The sequence below is a fragment of the Panthera tigris genome, chromosome B1 (assembly GCF_018350195.1).
Source record: "Panthera tigris isolate Pti1 chromosome B1, P.tigris_Pti1_mat1.1, whole genome shotgun sequence".
NCBI classification, from domain to species: Eukaryota; Metazoa; Chordata; class Mammalia; order Carnivora; family Felidae; genus Panthera; species Panthera tigris.
This window is the reverse complement of record NC_056663.1, coordinates 134,300,244-134,324,038: the sequence shown is the minus strand read 5'-3', so window position 1 is coordinate 134,324,038 and position 23,795 is coordinate 134,300,244. Positions and strand designations below refer to the sequence as shown.

The 23,795-nt window shown below is 33.8% G+C and overlaps 1 protein-coding gene and 1 non-coding gene across 2 annotated transcripts in view; both read left to right on the top strand.

Moving 5' to 3' along the window:
* The window catches only part of ARHGAP24 (Rho GTPase activating protein 24), a 517,340-nt gene that overhangs the window by 62,095 nt on the left and 431,450 nt on the right, over window positions 1–23,795 (top strand). The gene's annotated exons all lie outside the window — the stretch shown is intronic.
* LOC122238241 lies at window positions 22,551–22,655 on the top strand. Its single transcript, XR_006217193.1, has one exon. It is a non-coding gene; the product is annotated as a U6 spliceosomal RNA (small nuclear RNA).

The window sequence follows — 23,795 nt, the reverse complement described above, 5'->3', positions numbered from 1 at the left end:
CAAGTGACTAGACATTAACAAAAGAATCACACAAGTAAATATAAAATTATATTTGAAGCAAATGCCACAGAGGAGAGGTATATGGTGCTTGCTATGAACACTTAAAACTTTCTTGTTAAGGAGATCAGCAAATACTTCTCTGAGGAAGTTAATGTTTCAACCTTCAGCTAAGCAGATAAGTACTTGAGTTTCCTTGCATCACCTGTAAGTGGTTTAATCTCCAGATGACCTGTATCTTGTTTGGGGGTGCAGTTGCCATGTCCTGAGGACTGAGGTGCCTAGGAGTATTATTGATAGATGGGTGGGATTTCAATATTTCAACCCCTAATATAGGATCCTTATACTATATCCCTAGTACAGGACATGGTGATACGTCAAACAATAAGCTACATTTCGTCATTGTTTAGCACCGTCAACATGCATACCCTACAGGGCAAACACATAACATATAGCACATATAGATGGCATATATGTTATGAAAGACATTTTTTTCTATAGATTAGATATATTACAGATCACTGAAAATATACTGGTGTAGTAACTATCTTGAATGGCCCCTCATATTTTGTTTTCAAGTCTGTTCCAAATACCTTTTTATTACTCACTCAAACTCTGATCAACATATCTATCTAATTATAATAGATTGCTGTTTCAGTGATTCAACTGGTAAACAAAAGGTGCGGGGGCTTTTGATCAGAAGTACATTTAATGTTCAGATGCCAAAAATTTAACCGTTTTGCTAAATAAGTAATAGTATCTATGACAACTATGACAAACAATTTTTCTTTATAATAGAAAACTTTAGATACATTTTGTGAGTTTAAATTAACTATAGATTTTGAAGAAAGATGACCAATAGTGAGGAACAGTTACCTTTTGATAAAACTGTCAATGATAAATTACCATTAATGTATTAACTTGGATGTGATTTGAAGGATAGTGCCTTTTTTTGTAACTTAAAATACATACAGACATACAATGATGTGAGTGTCTCACATTTATTTATAACTTGGAAATAAAAATATTTATAAGTTGTCAATAAAAATATATCTTATGAACATTTCAGGTCATAAGCAATTTTATACAGTGAGTTATCAAAAATGAATATCCAAGCCACAAGAATTAACTCATCCTTACTACGGGCAATATAGGAGGCCACGGTATTCCAAGCACATTTTGTGAAGACGAACCTAACTTTTTTTACCAATTTACTCAAGAAAAAATTCATCCAGAGAAGGAAAATCATTTTTACTGAATAACATTGCTTGCTAGATACTCTATATTTTATTGCTATTATTTTTTATAGTCTCTTTATCATTTACATTTTCAGTCATTGGACAAGCATGTATTGAGTACCTGCTTCAGGTTCAGTTCTGGTCCAAACATGAGGGGATTATAAGATACAATCCTTGACCTTGAGAAGTTTTCCGTCTGGTTGGTATGATAAGGATCAGACCTAAAACACAATGAGAGAAAAACACATCGACTATTGATGCAAGGTCTCCCCTCTTGTGCCCTCATTGTGCCATTCATACTCCAACATTCTTTCTTTTCCTCTTTTGATTATTGACTCTAGTCCAGGGCAGAAGGTGTCTATTTTGAGCAATGGAAATATAGGACTTTAGTGTGAAAGAATGTGAGCAAAAAACAATTCAACTGTAAAAATCCATATAGAGCTCAGAGATTCCTGTAGGGAAAAATAATGTTCTTCCTGGTAAATTTTGAAAGCTTTCTCTAGGGTAAGCTGGGTTCTGATACCTAAAAAAAGTATTGCTTATTTGAGTTTTTAAACACTTCTTTTTCACGTGTTTACTTTTGGCATTTGCAATTGCAGAAAACTTTCCTCAGGATTGTAATTAACTCTTGTTGTCACTAAGCATGTTGTCACAAACTGTGAAACTCTCTGGCCATTGGTAGCATATCACTGAGGGAAAATATTTTAATTATTGAACTTGTACCCATAGAGGTTTATTTACCTTTGGGTAATTGACAAGCCTGAAAATAGTCATTCAAAAGTATTCAAAGAAAGCATAGGTTGTGGTGTATACAAGTCACTTAATAACATCTTACTTGTATTTTGGTGTCAGAATTCTCTCTCACTGACATCTTCTTTCAAGGTACAGATATGTATATCGAGTCTGAAAGGAGACTTGATAATTTAGGGAAGATGTACACTGGGGAAATAAATTTAGTAATCTGAACAAAAAAATCATTTGTGCTGTCTTGGGAAAAAGCAATTTATGTTTTAACCCAGTAACCATTAAGAATTGAGTGAGAAAAAAAACAAAACAAAGCAGTAACACTCTCATGGATTTCTCCTTCCTTGGACTTTGAGGTATAAAGTGGGTTAGGAAATAGAGGTAATATAGACACTCGGATCTAGAGTATTTACTCAATAGTTTTATTATTAGTGCTCAAGAGAGAAAGTAGAAAATTTCAATCTCCTCTGTGTACATATATTGTAGGAATATTGCATTTTGAGTGCAGTGTTCAATGTCAATTACTTCCATTTTTGTACTTTGACTTTATATTATGTTCAATCAGATGAAATTACCATTTTTGCAGGTCAAAATCTATCAACTATCATAAATTTGGTATGAATCAACCTAATCAAGGGGGTAGGGGTGTAGGTGATTATATTTATGGTATGTGATGGCAGTTTTATCATTTGATTTTTGAAGTCATAGCTACCATGACTTAACAAAGTCTTGTGAGAACATGGCATACGTACCAGAAGTGTGTGGACTGATTCAGTTATTGGAAATATTCCAATTAAAAATTTTTTAGAGTATAGTTGACATACAATGCCACAGTAGTTTCCGGTATACAACATGGTGATTCAAGTTCTTTGTATGTTATGCTGTGCTCACAAGTGTAGATACCATCTATCACCGTACAATGCTATTGCAATATCACTGACCATATTTCCTATGCTGTGCCTTTTATTCTGGTGACTTATCGTTCCCATAACTGAAAGCTTGTATTTCCACTCCCCTTCACCCATTTGCCTATCTCCCACCCTCTCCCCTCTGGCAACCATGTTTGTTCTCTGTATTTATAGGTCTTATTCTGTTTTTTTCAGCCAATAATGTCTTATATCAGTCATCAAATAGCTTCTGAGCTTATAATGGAAAGTTGACTTTATTATATAGTGATGAAATATCAATATTATAAATATTGGCATTTCAGTTTAATTTGCATTATTAATGATTTTTGGGTCCTGATGGCTTTTGCAAAGAGTTTTGCTTCCACTTTCCCCATATTACTGTTAATGAATATTTAATCAGAGCAATTGTTGAATTTGTGGATAATTAGAGGGATGTGTAAATGGTAAATACATCATGGAATATGAGAGTTTACCTACAAAATGAGGAAATATCTATCCCTGAATTAGACGTTGGCATAGTCTCTAAGACCTGAGCCAAAAATATTTGGTTTATCTGTGTATCAGAGCTACAAGCATAATGCAATATTTTTGTTAGGAATGCAAATACAGTGTTTTCCTGTATGTTTCATTTAGCAAATGTGGGAATTACTTTCCTTCTTTCCAAGTTTTTACTAGGAAAAAAAATAAAGGATAACATGATAAGAATGTAAGCATAAGATAAATTTTTTCACTTATAATTTAATATGTATTAAGATAGCAAACCATTTTATAGCTTTATTTAAATCATCTGTCTTACTTTCTCAAAGTAATTCCCTTAACCAACATTAAAATATTCTTTGATAAAATAAATAGCTATAATTTATAAAATAAATTAGGAAAACTACAGTAAAGTATATATTAAGAAGATAGGGTTTTAAAATTCTGTTGTAAATGGAAACTACAGTTGTTACTTTTGCTCCTTAGACTTTGCCAACCTAAATTATCACCTGACCCCAGATATTTTCACCAAATTTAAATTGGTTGGTGAAAGAAAAAGTCTTTGCAACTTTCAAATTTCAAGTAGTTTTCTACTGTATTCATTGTAAAGATTTATTGGAGTAGTATTGTATTTCTAAAGGAGCTAGTCAGCCAAGTTTGTGATATGGAAAATAATGTTTTTTCATATAACCTTATTAAGATTAGCACAAACTTTCCTGGTTTTAAGCAACTCACTACATTATTTAAAAATCTACATCAAAATAATATAGTATTTAGAAAATTTGTTTTTTAAATACAAATTTGTGATGGCTTCTTGATATTCATATGTATCAATATTTATAAACAAACACAATCAAATGAAATTTCAAAAATTCAAATGTAATGGCATTTCAAATCAACTTAGAACAAGAAAGATACTTTAGAGGCCCATTTTTTTAAGTTTTTATTTTAATTACAGTTAAGTAACATACAGTGTTATATTAGTTTCAAGTGTATAATTATAGTGATACAACAGTTCCATACTTTACCCTGTGCTTATTCGTGGTAAGTGCACTCCTTAGTCCCCATCACCTATTTAATCCATTCCCCTACCCACCTCCCTTCTGGTAACCATCTGATTGTTCTCTATAATTAAGAGTCTGTTTCTTGGTTTGCTTCTCTCTCTTCTTATTTTTTTCCCTTTGCTTGTTTGTTTTGTTTCTTAAACTCCACATATGAGTGAAATCATATGGTATTTGTTTTTCTCTTACTGATTTATTTTTCTTAGCATAATACTCTAGCTCCATCATGTTGTTGCTAATGGCAACATTTCATTCCTTTTTATGGCTGAATAATATTCCATTATACATTAAAATTGAATATATATAATATATATACATATATATGTATATATTCTATATATAGATATAGATATAGATATAGATATAGATATAGATGAATAGATAAAGAAGCCATCTCTTCTTTATGCATTCATTAGTTGATGCACACTTGGGATGTTTCCATATCTTGGCTATTATAAATAATGCTGCTGTAAACATAGGAGTGCATACATCCCTTTGAAATAATGTTTTGATATTCTTTGGGCAAATACCCAGCAGTGTGACTGGGTAGTTCTTTTTTAACTTTTAGATGAAACTCCATACTATTTTGCACAGTGGGTGCATCAGTTTGCATTCCCAGCAGCAGTGGAAGAGGGTTCCTTTTTTTCCACATCCACACCTATTGTTTCTTGTGTTGCTGATTTTAGCTCTTCTAAGGGTTGTGAAGTAATACCTCATTGTAGTTTTGATTTGCATTCCCCTGTTGATAAGTGATAATGAGCATCTTTTCATGTGTCTGTTGGCCATCTGTATGTCTTCTTTGTGTCCATGTCTTCTATGAATTTTTTAATTAGATTATTTGGTTTTGGAGTGTTGAGTTTGATAATTTCTTTATGTATTTTGGATACTAACCCTTGATCAGATAAGTCATTTCCAAGTATCTTCTCCCATTTTGTAGGTTGGCTTTTAGTTTTGTTGATTATTTCCTTCACTGTGCAGAAGCTTTTTATTTTGATGTAGTCCCAGTAGTTCATGTTTGCTTTTGTTTCCCTTGCCTCAGGAGACATATACAGAAAGAAGTTGCTACAGTTGATGTCAAAGAGGTTATTGCCTATCTTCTCCTCTAAGATTTTTATAGTCTCCTGGTTCACATTTAGGTCTTTCATCTATTTTGAATTTATTTTTGTGTATGGCTTACAAAGTCATCCTGTTTCATTCTCTGCTTGTTGCTTCAACACCATTTGTTGAAGAGACTTTTTCCCATTGGACATTCTTTCCTGCTTTGTCATAGATTAATTGACTGTATAGCTGTGAGTTTATTTCTGGATTTTCTATTCTGTTCTGTTGATCTATGTTTGTATTTTTGTGCCAAATACCATACTGTTTTGATCACTACATCTTTGTGGTATAATTTGAAGTCTGGAATTGTGATCTTCCAGCTTTGCCTTGCTTTTTCAAGATTATTTTGGCTATTCGGGGTCTTTTGTGATTTCATACAAATTTTAGTATTATTTGTTCTAGCTCTGCAAAAAATGCTGGTGGTATTTTTATAGGGATTACATTAAATGTGTAGATTGCTTTGGATAGTACAGACAATTTAACAATATTTGTTCTTCCAATCCATGGGCATAGAATGTTTTTCCATTTCCTTGTTTCATCTTCAGTTTCTTTCATCAGTGTTTTATTGTTGTTAGTGTATAAATCTTTAAACTCTTTGGTTAAGTTTATTCCTATGTATCTTACTGTTTTTAGTGCAGTTGTAAATGGGATTGTTTCCTTAATTTCTCTTTCTGCTGCTTAATTATTGGTGTATAGAAATGCAATAGATTTCTGTACATTGATTTTGTACCCTGTGAATATGTGTATCAGTTCTAGCAGTTTTTTGATGGAGTCTTTCAGGTTTTCTATATATAGTATTATGTCATCTGCAAATAGTGAAAGTTTTAATTCTTCTTTGCCGATTTGGATGCCTTGTATTTCTTTTTGCTGTCTGACTGTTGTGGCTAGGACTTCCGGTACTATGTTAAATAACAGTGATGACAGTGGATATACCTGTCTTGTTCCTGATGATAAAGGAAAAGCTCTCAGTTTTCCCTCCTTGAGGATGATATTAGCTGTGGGTTTTTCATAGATGGTCTTATTATGTTGAGGTATGTTCCCTGTGAAACTGCTTTGTTTAGGGTTTTTATCATGAATTGGTGTTGTACTTTGTCAAATTCTTTTTCTGCATCGATTGAAATGATCATATGGTTCTTATCCTTTTTCTTATTAATGTGGTGTGTCACATTGATTGATTTGCAAATACTGAACCACCCGGGTAACCCAGGAATAAATCCCACTTGATCCTGGTGAATGATTTTTTTTAAATGTATTTTCGGATTGAGTTTGCTAGTATTTAATTGAGAATTTTTGCATCCATGTTCATCTGGGATATTGGCTTGTGTTCCTCTTTTTTAGTGGAGTCTTTATCTAATTTTGATATTAGGGTAATGCTGGCCTCATAGAATGAATTTGGAAGTTTTCCTTCCTTTTCTATTTTTTGGAATAATTTGAGAAGTATAGGTATTAACTCTTCCTTAAATGTTTGGTAGAGGGCGCCTGGATGGCTCAATTAGGCGACTGACTTTTGGTTTCAGCTCAAGTCATGATCTCATGGTTCATGGGATCAAGCCCTGCATTGGGCTCTGCGCTGACAGTGCGGAGCCTGCTTGGGATTCTCTGTCTTCCTCTCTCCTTGTCCCTCCCCCACCTCAAAATAAATAAATAAACCTTAAAAAAAATCTTTGGTAGAATTCACCTGTGAAGCCACCCCAACCTGTACCTTTGTTTGTTTGGAGTTTTTTGATTACTGATTCAATTTATTTGCTGGTTATTGGTCTGTTCAAGTTTCTATTTCCTCCTGTTTCAGTTTTGGGAGATTATGTTTCTAGGACTTTCTCTATTTCTTCCAGGTTGTGCAGTTTGTTGGCATATAATTTTTCATAGTATTCTCTTATGATTGTATTTCTGTCATGTTTGTCATCATTTCTCCTCTATCATTTGTGATTTTATTTATTTCTGTCCTTTCTCTTTTTTCTGATAAGTCTGACTAGAGGTTTATCAATTTTATTGTTTTTTTCTAAGAACCAACCTCTGGTTTCATTGATCTACTCTATTTATTTCTGCTCTAATATTTATTATTTCCTTCCTTCTTCTGGTTTTAGGTTTCATTTTTCCCCCTAGCTCCTTTAGGTATAATGTTAGTTATTTGATATTTTTTTTCTTGATTCTTGATGTAGGCCTGATGTAGGCCTGTACTGCTATAGACGTCCCTATTAGAATGACTTTTGCTGCATCCTAGAGGTTTTGGACTATTGTGTTTTCATTTTCATTTGTTTCCATGTACTTTTTAAATTTCTTTTTTGATTCCCTGGTTGATCCATTCATTGTTAATAGAACGTTATTTAACCTCCATGTAGCTGTGGTCTTTCTACAGTTTTTCTTCTTGTTGATGTCTAGTTTCATAGCATTGTGGTCAAAAAATATGCATGGTATGATTTTGATCTTCTTGAATTTGTTGAGGTTTATTTTGTGGGCTACTGTGTGATCTATTACAGAGAATTCCATGTGCACTTGAAAAGAATGTGTACTGGGTTCTTTTAGGATGGAATGTTCTGAATATGTTTCTTAAATCCATATTATCCGGTGTGTCACTCAAAACCATTGTTTCCTTGTTGATGTTCCGTCCATTGATGTAGGTGGGTGGTAAAGTCCCCTACCATTATTGTATTATTATTGATTAGTTCCTTTGTGTTTGTTATTAACTGTTTTATATATTTGGGTGTCCTGTATTGTGTGAATAAATATTTACAATTATTATATCTTTTTGTTAGATTGTCCCCTTTATTATTATTCCGTGTCCTTATTTGTCTCTTGTTATAGTCTTTGTTTTAAAGTGTATTTTGTCTAGTCCAGGTGTTGATACTCTGGCTTTCTTTTGATATTCATTTGCATGACAAATGTTTTGCCATCCTATCACTTTCGATCTGCAGGTGTTTTTAGGTCTAAAATTGGCAGCATATAATTGGGTCTTGTTTTTTTAACCATTCTGTCACCCTCTGTCTTTTGATTGGACCCTTTAGTCCATTTACATTCAAAGTAATTATTGATAGATATGTATTTATTGCCATTTTATTACTTGTTTTGTGGTTGTTACCCAAGATTTTCTCTGATCCTTTCTTGTCTTTCTCCCTTTCATATTTTGCTGATTTTCTTTAGTGATGTATTTGAAGTCATTTTTCTTTATTCATTGCATATTTATTAGTGGTTTTGATATATGATTACCATCAGGTTTATATATAACTTTGAGACCCATTTTAATAATATTAATAATTCAGTGCAACCAACTATTATGAACACTTACTAAGAATATTCAGTTGGCTAATTTCTTCTCAGTAATCAGCAAAATAGATGAATAAAACACAATCCTTGCCTTGTAGATGATAACACTCTAGAAGTTATGATCAGCATATTTTTCTTTTTATAACAGTTTTATTTGGGTACAATTTACATACCCACTTTATACATACATAATTTACATAATTTAATACACTTTTATGTGTACAGTTTGATGAGTTTGGCATATATATATATGTATATATATACATGCATATACATATATATGAAATATTTTGAAGTAACTGTCACCCCATATAAAATATATAATATTCCTTTCACCCTAGAAATTTCCCTTCTGATTCTATGTAGTCACCTCTGGCTCCAAACAATGATTGTTCTGATTTTTTTTTTCCCACCATAGACTAATGTTGCCTATTCCAGAAATGTTTTATGAATGAAAACATAGAGTAATTAGGAGACAATGCTCCAACTATATCACAATTCTGCATGTCTGTGAACAGTGGTAATGACTGCTTTTGTTCCAGGACCATTTTTCCAAATATGTTTGTATAGTGAATAACCTTGGGAGGTAGAGGTAATGTCTTCCTCCTGGGAAAAGACCAGGTTTATTATTGTGCAGTGTGTTAAAGATAATGTATCCCTGTGGGGCAAACGTCAGGTAAGCTTGCTGCCCATTGTAATAGATTCAGATTTCCAAAGTTCCCACATTCCTCTCCTGTAACACAATTCACTGTGCAAGTGTGATACTCTGACTAATCGTATTGCTTTGAGTAATAAAGTCTTTTGTCTCTGACCCAGCAGTCTCATATCTTATGCCAGCAAACATGAAACTTATAAGCTTATTCACTGTGTGAAATCTCAAATCTTTCCCAGTTCTTGACAACAGTATGTATTCTTTTGTGTCCGCTTTCTTTAGTTTAGCATAATGTTTTTAAACACTGTTCATGTTGTTTCACAAATTAATAATTAGTTTCTTGTATTGCCAAGTTGTACTAATTGCATGATTATATCAAATTGGTTTATGTTCCCTTGTTGATGGGAACATTTGGGTTGGCAACAGTCTGGAAGTCAAGATCAGCACATTTTCTAAGTAATAGTTATTATACCGTGTATTTCAATAGAGATATTTATAAAATGCTATTATAGTACAGAAGGAGGAGTGATTAATTATGAAAAGTAAATTTCACAGATGAGTTGACATTTGAGGTAGAATTGAAGAATGAGTCTCTTGTCTTCTTTAGAGTATAGAAGGCCTGGCTTAGTGCCCAATTTCAAAGAAATCAGTTTTATTCAAATTTCTAGTCTTGGGATTTTTATATATGTACTTCTATGAGTAAGACATTTTTTCCCAAAAAGTTATATGCTCCATTTGAAAGTGAGAGAGGTGACTCTTCTGTTTTTAAGCATGCTCAGAACTTTATTTAACTCTTCCTTCAGGTCACCAGCATGATGAGTCACTAATGGCACTATAATGTTTTGAGGGGTTAGTGGGGTGCTGTCCACCCTCCTCCATACTTAATGAATGATTAGTAATTTAACTAATATGAGTTTCTGTATTCCCAATATTATGTAGATAGTAAGATTATCATTAGGAAATGCTGCTATTTTTATAATTTACAAACTATAATCTAAGTAGGTGTACTAAATAGTTTGTGCTACAAACTAAATAAGTGTACTTATTTGGCAACTATAGTTTCAAAGGCTCTGAATGTGTGATCTTTCCCCCAAGCATAAAGCTGTCTTGCAGCCCCTCCTGTGTAGACATCCTCAAACAGTCCAACCCACACTCCAGTCTTCACCCTGTCAGTGTCTTACCACAGACAAGTCTTGCTTCAGCAGACTGTTGGTGAGAGAAAGCTTAGTTCTATACATTTTGACTAATTATAATTCTTGAATCTTTGTCTTTCATATTTTTTCTTCGAATAAAATGGTCTCCCTTAGAAATATTTGTTTTGGGCTAACTGTATATCTAATATTAAGGGGCCTCTAAAAGAAACAAAACTTTTGGTATAATTTTATAATTTATTAAAGAGATAAAAGTAATATATGTGAAATAACTAAAAGCTAACGATGTTATTGACAATAAGTGCATTGAAGTAATTGGTAATTGAAAGGCATACAGATAGTGGTTGAGTGTAGAATCTAAAACCAAACTGCCTGGTTTGAATTCTAGCTCTATTATTTACTAGCTGTGTGACCTTGCAAGAGTTATTTGACTGCTTTGGACCATCTGTAAAATGAATGATAATAACAGCATCTACCTCACATGGTAATTGTGAAGATTATGTGAGTCAAAAATGTATATAGCATTTATGATATTGCCTGGTACACAGTAAGCAATATATGTGTTTGCTGTTGATGTTGATAATGATGACGATTTTAGTTGTAGTAAGTTCCAAGAAGAAAGAGGTAAGAATAAGCACTGTGTGTTTGGGTTAAATTTAGTACACAGGTTTTGGTGACTGCTTCACAGGGCATTTGTTGGGGGAGTAATGAACAATAAATTGGGAAAGTAAACTGAGTTAGATTATGGCAAATTGAAAATGAGCTAAGTTTAAACAGGGTGTGCTATGCAGCCAGCACCTGTTAAAGGTTCTGGACCATATAAAATACGTATTTGGAATTATCAGTTTGGCAGTGGCACTGAGAGAAGGGCCCTTAGAAGCATGAAATTGAAGTTTAGAATGAAGTCATCATCTACATGTGAGGCAAAGGGATGGTGATGAGAACCGAACAAAGCTAGTTAGGGCAGAGAGAATGGGGAGGATAGGGAAAAAATAATATTTTAGTAGGGGAGCAGGAAGAATATCATCACCTGTTGGTATAGCTAGGAAAGAGAAAATTATGAATGAATCTGAATTATTTAGCATTCTGTTAATGATAAAAATCATGATAGATGACCTTAAAGCATTATAAGAATGGCTTCTGGATCTCAAAGCAGCCTGAATTGTGTTTACAATATTTTTGATGATAAGTGTGATTGTTTTTCCTAGTTAATTGAAAATTGGCCATCTATTCATGTTATACAAGACAGCATTTTCAAAAAAAGCATGAATGGACTTCATATTTGATTAACTTGAATGTTACATTTCATAACCATATTGGGAAGCAGTATTTTCTACAATCCTTAAATTTGTTTCATGATTTCTTTTTACTCTAAGATTGTAATTTAAGTTGTGCTAATACTTGAATTTTTATGCGACCCTTTATGTGATATTTTCATCTTATGTTTAAATTCTTGAAATCCTAAAGCAGCTCTATGAGAAGTAAATACGATTAGTGTATTTCTTCAAGGGTCTGTTAATTTTGTGTTAACATGTTTTTTAACAATGTTAATTTATGATATAATAAATATTTCAGTGCCTACTTTTGTTCTGTTATCACTTTATTTGTTGTTTCATTTTTTAGAAATGCTAACAAGTAAAGGTAGTGGTCTCTATAAGGTTATGGTGTTAAGTACTAAGCAATGTAGTTTAGTGAGGAAACAAAAGGAAAGAAAATCTTCACAATCCAGAGTAAAAAAATACCTGTTCAAATATTTCTTAGGTTTATGGCTTGAACAAGCCACCTTTGCCTCTTGCATCATATATATAGCAGAGACATCAGCCGCATTTCTTAAAGATTGTTTACCAAGATTATATGAAATTATATGGATTACATGGAGTTTGTGAAAGCCTTATGTATAAATATTGATGATGATGATGATTATTTGCAAGATAATGTGTTAAGAATGTCAAAATATGATGGATTCCAATTCTTACTGTTGCCATAACTCCTTGTCTTTTCTTTCTCTCAGACAATTCCATTGCCACTTAAAAGCATTCTTGCTTAACATCTGTTCACCTTTATTTTTTCTCTCAATCCCCCATTTTTCCCATGAAAGGTAAGCTTGGGATTTGCATGAGTAATTTTCCAGTGTCTAGGGAGGCCTAACTGAGCTAACCTCGTGACTACAGATGTCAGCACCTGGAGTGAGAGAATATGTGTTAGTCATGCTGTAATAAAACCCTTAGGAGTTACAACGTTGTGCTTTTCCAACTAAAATGACACTGTGCTCTATGGTTTCATTTTTAAAGGCAAAATGGACCTTGTCACTTTCACTGCTAATTTTCTCTTCGTAAAGGACTAAGCACTGAGCCTGCACTTTTTTCCCCTGGGTTGAGAATATCAATTGTGCTGCAGCATGGCTGGGCTTTATTTGCTGGCCTCTGCAAGGAAGGGAGAAGCAGCAGCTTCTGAGCTCTTCCCCCCGACTGCTTTCAAGCTGCTGAAAGGGAAAGAGCAGCAGATCAATGTGGCAAAAGCTTCATGTGGAAAGGTCTGCCAAGTATTAAAATGTTAAAAGTAAAAACTCAAAATGAAATATATGAGCATAATATTAATATAAGCGTAAATAAGACTATGCATAATAACATTTATATATCTATCCATTCATATAGACATATCTATATCAATAGATCTAGATATGTAGACATATGGATCTATATGTGTGTCTCCAGGTATTTGATTTTGCCCTAAAAAATGAATGGCATTTATTACTCAGATCGCTCTTTCTTATGGAATTTTTGAAAGTATAGGTCTTCGCTAGAGTTTTTTAAAATTTATTTTGAGAGAGAGTGTGTGAAACAGAGAGAGCATGCCTGCGCTCAAGACGGGGAGGAGCAGAGAGAGATGGGGGGAGAGAGAATCCCAAGCCAGTTCCATGTTCAGTGAGGAGGCTGACTATGGGGCTCAGGCTCACGAACTGAGAGATCATGACCTGAGCTGAAATCAAGAGTCAGAGACTGAACGAACTGAGCCACCAGCTAGAATTTATTTTTATGTAATATTTAAGAAGCAGTTTAGAGTAGTGGTTAAGAACAATGTTTCTACAGCCACACTGCCTAGGTTCAAATGCATGTTTTTTTTTTAAATTTTTTAAATGTTTTATTTATTTTTGAGACAGAGAGAGACAGAGCATGAACAGAGGAGGGGCAGAGAGAGAGAGGGAGACACAGAATCCGAAGTAGGCTCCAGGCTCTGAGCTGTCAGCACAGAGCCTGATGCAGGGCTCAAACTCACAAACCGTGAGATCATGACCTAAGCCGAAGTTGGACGCTTAACCCACTGAGCCACCCAGGTGCCCCTGCATAGTTGTTTTTAAATAGCCACTTATCAGCGGTAGTACCGTAGGTATCTTCCAGTACCTTAGTTTTTCCATCTGTGAAATACAATTAATAACTATACTTACCTCCCAGAGTTGTGAAGATTAAATACATATATATATGTATATGTATACATATATCACTTAGAATAGTGAGCTGAGTATATCATTTATTAAGCAAATAAAACTCATATTTCTATCTAAAAGTAAAAAGAATGTCATATATGAATTCAGTAGTAGTTAATGTTTTTTGTAGTCTTCTAAATTAAGGCATGGCATTTTCAAATAAAATGATAGGATGGTAAATTAGCACAGCAATTCAATAAAGGGCCAGAAATAGAACAGGACTCCTAATCTATTTATTACCCTTTTATCTTTAGAAGTATTAACTGTAACTGAACTAGAAAAATTTTCCTACTAATCATGTCACTTCTAGAAGTACAATGTTATTAAAAGGCCATTTTGAAGAATCATGATATTTTAGAATTAGCAGAAACTCTGGATATCAAATTGTTCATTCAGTCTCTTGATCTTGGAGATCAGAGAACTGAGGCGAAGAAAATCAAATGACTTTCTCAAGGTCAGGTAACTAATTCCAAAGCCGTGTTTACTAACTTCTAGTATCACTATCCAGTGAATAATAGAATTTGCTTTTCTTTGGAGTCTTTTTTAGTAAGCGATATATGTTGTATAATTTTTTATTTTGATATATTTTAACACTTACAAAAAAGTTATAAGAATAGTAATAGGAACTCCTAGACACCCTTTACCCAGATTTACCAACTGTTTATGTTCTGTTTCATTTGTTTTATCATCCCATATATATGTCTGTCTGTTTATGATTTTATTTTTGGGTTTTTCGAAAATAAAGTGGAGACATCTTATCCCTTTATAAATACTGAGTATGCATTTCCTAAGAGCAACTGCAATTATCAATAACTGAAATGAGAGAATTTAACATTGATACAATGGGTGACTCAGTTGGGTAAGTATCCGACTGTGGCTCAGGTCATGATCTTGCAGTTCATGAGTTCAAGCCCTGCATTGGCCTGTCTGCTGTCGGCACAGAGCCCTCTTTAGATCCTCTGCCCTTTCTCTCTCTGCCCCTCCCCCACTTGCTCGCGTGCTCTCTCTCCCTCTCTCTCTCTCACAAAAATAAATAAACATTAATTTTTTTTATTTGAATATAATTGACACACAATGTTACATTAGTTTCGGGTGTACAATATAGTGATTCAACTTCTCTATATGTTATGCTATGCTAAGTTACCATCTGTCATGATGCAACACTATTATAGTACCATTGACTGTATTCTCTATGCTGTGCTTTTATTCCCCTGACTTATTCATTCCGTAACTAGAAGCCTGTATTTCCCATGCCCCTTCCCTTATTTTACCAATCCCTCTACTTCCCTCCCTCTGGCAACCATCAGTTTGTCCTTTGTATTTATAGGTCTGATTCTGCTTTCTGTTTGTTTATTTTTCTAATTAGATTCCACATATGATTGAAATAATATGATATTTCTTTCTCAGTATGACTTATTTCACTTAGCATAATAATACCCTTTAGGTCTATCTATGCTGTTGAAAATGGCACAGTCTCATCCTTTTTTATGGCTGTGTAGAATTCATTGTATTTATATACCAGATCTTCCTTATCCCTTTGTCTATTGATGGACACTTAGGTTTCTTCCATATCATGGCTATTGTAAATAATGCTACAATAAGCATACGGGTGCATGTATCTTTTCAAATTAGCGTTTTTGTTTTGTAAATGCCCAGTAGTGGAATTATTGGATCATGTGGTATTTTTATCTTTAATTCCACACTGTTTTTCACAGCGGCTGTACTAATTTACATCCCCACCGTGTATGAGGGTTTCTTTTTCTCCACATCTTTGCCAATATTTGTAATTTCTTGCTTTTTTTTATTTTAGCCATTCTGACAGGTATGAGGTGATTGCTCATTGTTGTTTTGATTTTCATTTCCCTGATTATTAGTGATGTTGAACATCTTTTCATGTTTCTGTTTGCCATCTATATGTCTTCTTTGGGAAAATGTATATTCAGGTCCTGTGTTCTTTTTTTAATTCAATTGGTTTTTTTTGGTGTTGAGTTGTAGAAGTTCTTTATATATTTTGGACATTAACCCCTTATCAGATATATCATTTGCAAATATCTTCTTTCTATTCAGTAAGTTGCTTGTTTGTTTTGTTCATGATTTCTTTTGCTATGCAAAAGCTTTTTATTTTGGTATAGTCCCAACGGTTTATTTTTGCTTTTGTTTCTCTTGCCTTAGGAGACATCTAAAAAAATGTTGCTAGGCCCAATGTCAGAGAAATTACTGCCTGTGTCCTCTTCTTGGATTTTTATGGTTTCAAGCCTCAAATTTAGGTCTTTAATCCATTTTTCATTTACTTTTGTGTATGGGGTTAGAAAGGGGTCCAGTTTCATTTTTTTACATGTAGCTGTTCAGTTTTCCCAGCACCATTTATTGAAGAGACAGTCTTTTCTCATTGTATATTTTTGCCTTCTTTGTTATAGATTAATTGACCATGTAAGCTTGGGTTTATTTATGGACTCTCTATTCTGTTCCGTTGATCTACATGTCTATTCTTGTGCTAGTATCCTACTGTTTTGATTACTACAACTTTTTAGTATATCTTGAAATCTGCAATTTTGTTATCTCAAGCTTTGTTTTTCTCTCTCAAGATTGCTTTGATTATTCGTTTTTCTGTGTGGTTCCATAGAAATTATAGTATTATTTTTTCTAGTTCTGTGAAGGATACTGTTGGTACTTTGATATGGATTGCATTGAATCTGTAGATTACTTTGGGTAGTATGGACATTTTAACAATATTAATTATTCCAATCCATGGGCATGGAGTATCTTTCATTTGTTTGTGTCATCTTCAATTTCTTTCATCACTCTTTTCTAGTTTTCAGAGTACAAATATTTCACTTGATTAAGTTTATTTTTAGGGTTTTTTTTTTTTTGGTTCAATTGTAAATGGAACAGCTTTCTTAATTTCTCTTTCTGCTGTTTCATTAGTATATGGAAACAGTACTGATTTCTAGGTATTAGTTTTATATCCTGAAACTTTACTGAATTAATTTATTTATCCTAGTAGGTTTTTGGTGGAGTCTTCAGGATTCTCTATTTATAATATCATGTCAACTGCAAATAGTGACAGCTTAACTTCTTTTTTACCAATATGGATGCCTCTTATTTCTTTTTCCTGTCTCATTGTTGTGACCAGGACTTCCAATACTACATTGAATAAAAGTGTGTAATGCCCCATTTCTTTCTCTATTTTTTTCCAAGATCCAAGCCAGGGTCAAGCCTTGTGTTTAGTTGTCAGTCATGTCTCTTTAATGTATTTTCATTTGGAGCAATCTCTTACCTTTTTATTTTTGCTTACCTTGATATTTTTGAAGAATACAGACTAGTTATTTTGTAGCATGTCTCCCAGTTTGAGTTTGTGGAATGTTTCCTCATGATTAGGTTCAGGTGATGCGTTTTTGGTGGAACTACCACAAAAGTGATAGATAATGTGCCCTTCTCTGAGCATCACATTAGGAGGTGGAGTGATGTTAGCTTATTCTAACACTGATGGTGTAAACTTTTATCACATTGGGTCTTCCAGGTTTCTCTGCAGAAAAGTTTCTATTTTACCCTTTCTAAATAATAGTTAATTTGTGGGAGATACTTTGAGATTATAGAAATATCTTTCCCCCACCAATTTTTTTCCCATGAATTTTTACATCCATTGATAATTTGTAACTTTATTATTGTTTCCGTATTTATTAATTGACATTCTACTAGAAAACAGAGACTTCTCACTTCTTCAATTTGTGTATTTGTTTAGTTGCTTATCTATCTATCTATCTATCTATCTATCAATAGAACTCATGTATTCTTGCTTTATTCTACAGGTATCATCTATTACTATCATTGATTATTCAGACATTTAAATTGTCCTATATTGGGCCAGTGAGAACCATTTTAAACTGGCTTCTGTGTTCTTTTGCTATTTTCCCATCATACTTGAGTATTTTCTTACTTTCTGGTACATGTTATTCTAGGATCATCTTGTTCTTTTTTGACCAAGCCGTGGAATAACCCTTTTATCCAAGTAGCCATGATTACATTTCATAGTAAATGACATTTAAAAGTCAAGATCTAGACACAAGATGTACTCATTCATTGCCACTGGTGTATCATTACTTCTAGGCCTTCTCAGTGAACAGCAGTAAATATATTTCTATACTTATTTCTATATCTATGCATCTATCTACTAAAAACCATGAGATGTTGTTCAAAGGGTACAGAGGTGCAGTTATATAGGATGAATAAGTCTAGAGATCTAATGTATAGCATGATGACTATAGTTAATAATACTTTATTGAATACTAGAGATTTGCTAAGAGCAGATTTCAGATGCTCTCATCATACACAGAAAATGATAACTGTGAGGAGATGATATGGTAATAGTTTGACTGTGGTCATCATTTCACCATGTATAGGTATACAAATCATCATATTGTACACCTTAAATATATACAATTTTTATTAAAAATAAAATAAAAACTATAAGTCCATATTCATATCTATAATTCTGACCTCAAACAATTGGATACACTCTTTCTTCCCATTTCCCTATTTGTAACTTTCTTTTCCAACAGTGAGAAACCTGGCTTCCCATGAGGTTCAACATATATATTTATTTGCTCAACATGGAATACACAAAAAGTAATTTCATAATTGCTAACCTAAACCACAGCAGAAAGGAAATCTACTAACTAGAATTCAATATTTTTCAGTTTTTCTGAGTAAAATTTATTAGAAAAATATAATTTGTTCACAAATCTCAAGTGTATAGTTCATGAGTTTAGATAAATGTCTACATCCATGTAATTCATGTCCCATCAAGATATAAGACATTTTCATTACCTTAGAAAGTCCCCTGTGCCCTTTCCCAGTCAATATCTACCCCCTCAAGAGTAGCCATTTTTTTCTTATTTCTATCACCACACACCCTTTTGGTATATTCTAAAACTTCTCCTGAATGGAATCATGATGTGTATATTCTTGTATCGGGCTTCTTTTATTCATTATAACGGCTATGGAATTCATCTATGTTGATATGTAGTAAAACCTTGGTTTGTGAGCATAACTTGTTACATGCTTATAATCCAAAGCACTTGTATGTCAAAGTGAATTTCAAGAACTATTGGTTCAGTTGTGATCATGTGACGTTCAACATCACGTAATACTTGTATTGTAAGACATCACTCATTTATCAAGTTAAAGTTTATTAAAAAGTGTGTGTGTGGGGTACCTGGGTGGTTCAGTTGGTTCAATGTCTTATGTCAGCTCAGGTCATGATTTCTCAGTTCATGAGTTCGAGCCCCGCGTCAGGCTCTGTGCTGACAGCTTAGAGCCTGGAGCCTGCTTCAGATTCTGTGTCTCTCTGCCTTTCGTCTGTTTGTGCTCTGTCTCTCTTTCTCAAAAATAAATAAACATTAAAAAATAAATAAAATAAAATAAAATTTATTAGAAATGTTTGCTCATCTTGCCCAATATTCACAGAACAATTTACTTGCAATCCAAGGTTTTACTGTATATGTACAGTTTGATTCTTGCTATTGCTAAAGAGTAGTTATAACTGGTTATGCCACAGTTTGTTCATCCACTCACTTGTTGATGAGCATCATTTGGGTTATTTCTATTTGAGGCAAATATAAATAAAACTTCTATGAACATTTTTGTACAGATATTTTTGTGAACATATGAATTCCATTTCTCTTGGTTAAACATCTACAATTACAACTGCTTATCATAGGTAGGATTGTGTTTAATTTTGTGAGAAATTGCCAAACCTTTTATCAAAGTGGTTTTCCATTTATATTTTCAACAGCAATGTATGAAAATTCCAGTTGCTCGATATCCTCACCAACATTTGGTGGTGTTCAGTCTGTTTTTAACTTTGGCCACTTAACTATTCATGTAATGGCATCTCATTGTGATTTTAATATAGATTTCTCTGATTTCTAATGGTGCTGGGACTTTTTCATGACACTTTTGCACATTTGTATATCTTCTTTTGTGAAGTGTCTATTTAATTTTTTCCCATTTCTTAATTTTTTTGTGTTTTTACTGTTGAGTTGTAGGAACCCTTTGTATACTATGGATATAGGTATTTCAGCACAGACCTATGTTTTGCAAGTATTTCTTGACTGTCTAAATTGCCTATTCATTTTCTTAGTTATATCTTTTGATGAGCAGATTTTTTTTCTTTTAATAAAATCAAAATTATAAATTGTTATGGTTATTGTTTTCTGTATCCTTCTTAAAAATCACTTTCTTTCCCCAGGTTGTGAATTTATTCTATGTTTTCTTCTCAAAGTTTTGCTTTTAAATTTAGGTCTAATATTCATCTTGAGTTAATTTTCGTGTATGATACAAGGTAGGGGAATCTCTATGTGTTATAAACCTAGATTTTTATTATTTTAAAGAGAATTTTCCCAGAAATATTTTCATTATGTATTTTTCCTTGGTTTCTAGGTGGCAAGTGAGTAAATCCAACTCAAACTAGATTGAGTAAACAAGAATTTGTTTGCTCGCTTTGCTGGGAAGAGTAAGACATATCTCATAGGACCAAAGGCAGATACACAAAGGCCAGGACCTCAAGAAATAGAACTAGGATGGGTATTCTGGGACTCTTTCAATTCTTTGCTCACATCTGCTTGTCTCTGCACAGCATCATTTTGAAGACAGCTTTTCTTTACAGGGCAGGGGAGATGAACGCTGTTAGCCTCGCATGCTCATCCTTCCAGTTTCTCTATAACTGTCCTGAGGAAGGACTCCACTTGGCACTGCTTCAGTCATGTGCCCACTCCCTGGGCTGGTCACTGTTTTTGGAGAGCTTAGGAAGTCTGTATAATCATATCCAGGCACACCCGGTGGCAGTGGGATGGTACTACAGACTGAAACAACATGGCATGAGGGAGAGACATTCCCCCAAAGATAGGCTTCAGGATGGTCCAAATAACATATGTCCTGCCATGCTTCCTATTTTTTTTTAATATATGAACTTTATTGTCAAATTAGTTTCCATACAACATCAAGTGCTCATCCCAAAAGATGCCCTCTTCAGTGCCCATCACCTACCCTCCCCTCCCTCCCAACCCCATCAACCCTCAGTTTGTTCTCAGTTTTTAAGAGTCTCTTATGCTTTGGCTCTCTCTCCCACTCTAACCTCTTTTTTTTTTTTTTTTTTTTTTTTTTTTGCCGATCCACCCCAGCATCCTATTTTTTTAAAATGGCTTTTTATGTTTCGGATTTAGTTATTTTCACTGAACTGCTAATTACAATATTCAGGTGCGGTAAAGCTAAGTTTCAAACTAGAGTGTAAATTAATTAGATATTTTGAAGAACTAAAATGTGTTCAGATTATATGAGAATAATGATACCTCATCCAAGATCAAAGTTTAACACATCAAAGTCCATCATAATATGAATGAGTCTGGATTAAGTAGAAGAGCAGTGAGCTTTTTTTTTTTTTTTCATGGTGACATCCAGTTCACTTTCTTCAAATTCTAATGAAAAAATTGTATTGTCAGTACTTCAGTGTAATAAACCATTGGGAGAGCAACTGTGGTTCAGTGATTAGGACAAGATTTATATACTCAGAATACCTAGTAATTTTCCAGAGCTTATAAAGCAAGGCTGATGATGTTCACCCCACAGGATTAATTGACAAAGAAGAAATGGTCCTGATTGGAAATCATTAAGTACCGCAAGGCTTGCACTTGAAGAAAACCTGAGACTTCCTCGTAGACAAATGACTATCTCAGCCTAAGTTACCTACTTGTTAAAGTATTTTCTTTGAAGTGTGGTTGAATAAAAAGCTGGCGCCTTAGAGACCCTTGAAATGATAATATAATCGACAACATATCTGATTTTGTGGGGTTGGACTCACTAACGAAAGGAATCTGACATTAAAAGTGGTATTTTATACAAGCTTTTATCTAAGCTTAAAAAGGTGACCATCAGGGGACAGAGATGGAGGAGCTTTATAAATGATAAATCCTGAAGTTATTTCCCGATTGTGGAGAGGACCCAGCTGAGAAAGTACCCTCTCCGCACCCCTGCCCCTAAGCCTGACTGTCTTGCTCAACATTCCACTTGCTTTGGCTTGGCTCTTCCCATTCTTCCCACTGTGTACAAAAGCCCTCCTTCATTGCTGCCGTTGTTCCCCCATTACTTTTCAGAGTTAGATGTGGACAACCTCTTTGTTCCTTTGAGACAGCTTTCCAAAACAAAGTTTTACTAATGAGCTATGAGCAAGGGAGGGAAGGGAATCACAAAAGCTTAAAAATTAAGATGTTTATAAAAGAAGCTTTCTGATCCTATTTTTAAAGGTCTAGTCATAGATTGGAATAATAATAATTAATATAAAATAGGAACATCCACTCCTATTACCTTTTCCCTACTTAAGATCTGTTTTCTTCATTCTTTGCGGCCATATGATACAATAGTTGCTGTGTTAGAGCTCTCTGTGAGCTATTAGGTCTTTCCATTAAAAAAGGTTGATTTCTATGTTTGCTTCAGGAATACATATACTAATATTGGGGCAATACAGAGAAGATAACATGGTCTCTGTGCGAAGATAGACATACAAATTCGTGACATGTTCCATGTTTTTATGTAATGTACAACATGGTGACTATAGTTCATAATACTGCATTGCATATTTAAAAATAGCTAGGAGTTTGGATTCTGATAGTTCTCATCAAAAAAGAAACACATTTTTTTGTAACTGTGCATGGTGATGGATGTTAACTGGACTTGCTGTGGTGATTATTTTGGAGTATATATGAATATTGAATCATTACATTGTACACCTAAGACTAATATAACATTATGTCAATTATACTTCAATTGAAAAAGAAAAGAAGGTAGAAGAAGTTGGCTTTCTCTTCTTTTCCCATTTCAAATGTCATTCTCTGTTGGCTCAGTCGGTTGGGTGTCTGACTTTGGCTCAGGTCATGATTTCACAGTTCATGAGTTCAAGCCCCGCCCACATTGGGCTCTGTGCTGACAGCACTCAGCCTGGAGTCTGCTTCGGATTCTGTGTCTCTGTCTCTCTCTGCCCGTCCCCCTGCTACTGCTCTCTTTCTTAAAAATAAATAAACATTAAAAAAAAATTCAAATCATTCTCTCTTATAAAGCACCTGAATTTCTATTTTATGTTAGAAGGATACCTTCAGTTCTTGGTTTGTTTATAGAATTGAAGTAATAAAGACACCCCTTCTCCCTTTCACGAATGATTGATTGGTTGTGACTGTCCACAGGGTTGTATTGAGAAGGCCTCTGGGGGTGATTGTAGGTTCCATAGGGAAGAGCACTGGGATTAGTTAATAATGTCTTCCATGAGCTTGAAGAGTGGCAAGATAGTTGCCATGTATCTGTCATTTCTCTCTTAATCCCATTGATGATAAAATATTTGTTTTGATTTGATTTTTGTTTCTACTCAGGTTATCAACATTGGGAATTCCAATGATTTTCTTCTTCATTTATCCCTCAAATAGTGATGTGGTGGTGGGGAACACATCTAAGTATATACAAAAATACTTTACTCCCTATCTAATTTAAAACCTCCTTAAGAGTGAGCAGATTCTCTCTATGGAGTATGAAACATTAGACATACAATGAAAAGAAAAGAAATACTTAAAATGTTTTTTTAATGGTTCATCCTATTAAATCATTTTGGTTTCTTACCAAATGAATATGGAAATATTGAAGCTTAAAATATAAAATGTGGGGGCGCCTGGCTGGCTCAGTC